Source organism: Arvicanthis niloticus, chromosome 9 (assembly GCF_011762505.2).
Source record: "Arvicanthis niloticus isolate mArvNil1 chromosome 9, mArvNil1.pat.X, whole genome shotgun sequence".
NCBI lineage: Eukaryota > Metazoa > Chordata > Mammalia > Rodentia > Muridae > Arvicanthis > Arvicanthis niloticus.
This window is the reverse complement of record NC_047666.1, coordinates 47,370,569-47,371,541: the sequence shown is the minus strand read 5'-3', so window position 1 is coordinate 47,371,541 and position 973 is coordinate 47,370,569.

Sequence of the window (973 nt, the reverse complement as noted above, 5' to 3'; positions counted from 1 at the left end):
GGCCCCGCGTTCGCCCGCCGGCCGCCCGGGATTGGCCTCGCACAGGCACGGCCTCGAGGGGCGCGGCCGGGGACTCCCTCCGGCTCTATAGGCCGCCCGGGCCGCAAGGCCCCGCCCCTCCGCCGGACCACGCCCCCTGGGCGGTTCCGGGTCCGGTCTAGCTGGCGTGGCGAGCCTAGGTCGCTCTGGCTTTTGGGGAAAGAACTTCCAACCAATAGGAACACGGCACGGGAGCTCCAAGAGCCGGACACGGACACAGCCTCTGACCCGCCCTAGCCAGGGTAAATGGTGTCGCTGAACGGAATGTTTCTTGACGACGGATGGGAAAAAGCCCGTCCAGGTCTGGAGTAGTAAGGGTGAGAAAGGTAAGGGCCAGGGCCCTTAGGCAAAGGAGGTACCTACGAATATCTAGGGAAGGTTTTTAACTTGGAGGGAGAGGGACTCCCTGGTCCAGACTGCACGAAACGTTCAGTTGTTTTGTTTTATTGGAACGCCTTAACTTGGAAGAATCATTCATGATACTTCTAAAATACTCCGAGATCACATCCAGTCCCAACAAGGCGGGAGGGGAAGCTAACACCAAATCATTTTCATCAGAACTATTTAAACATCTTTTCCTCACAGTCCCATCATCTCCACAGTGCAAGCCAGTGGCGACCTTGGAAGTGTAGGGCAGATTTGGGATTTAATCCCTTTTAAGTCCTTATTCCTATAATTAAGGTTACATATTTCATTTAAGGGCTGTGGCTTTCAACACTTGGAGCGCCTGTATAAGTTTTGCCTTTCCTAAGAATACACCCCGTGTCTATCAAACTTGCAAGAAATAAAAAATAGAAGTAACGAAATCAGTAATTCCTGTCACCAACCATGAAGGCAGTGACAGGGAGGATTTAGGTAAATCCTTTGACATTTGCCTTCCATTTAGGGTCAGAGTAGTTACTGCAATGTGATAGGGTACAACAGAGAGAGCAGC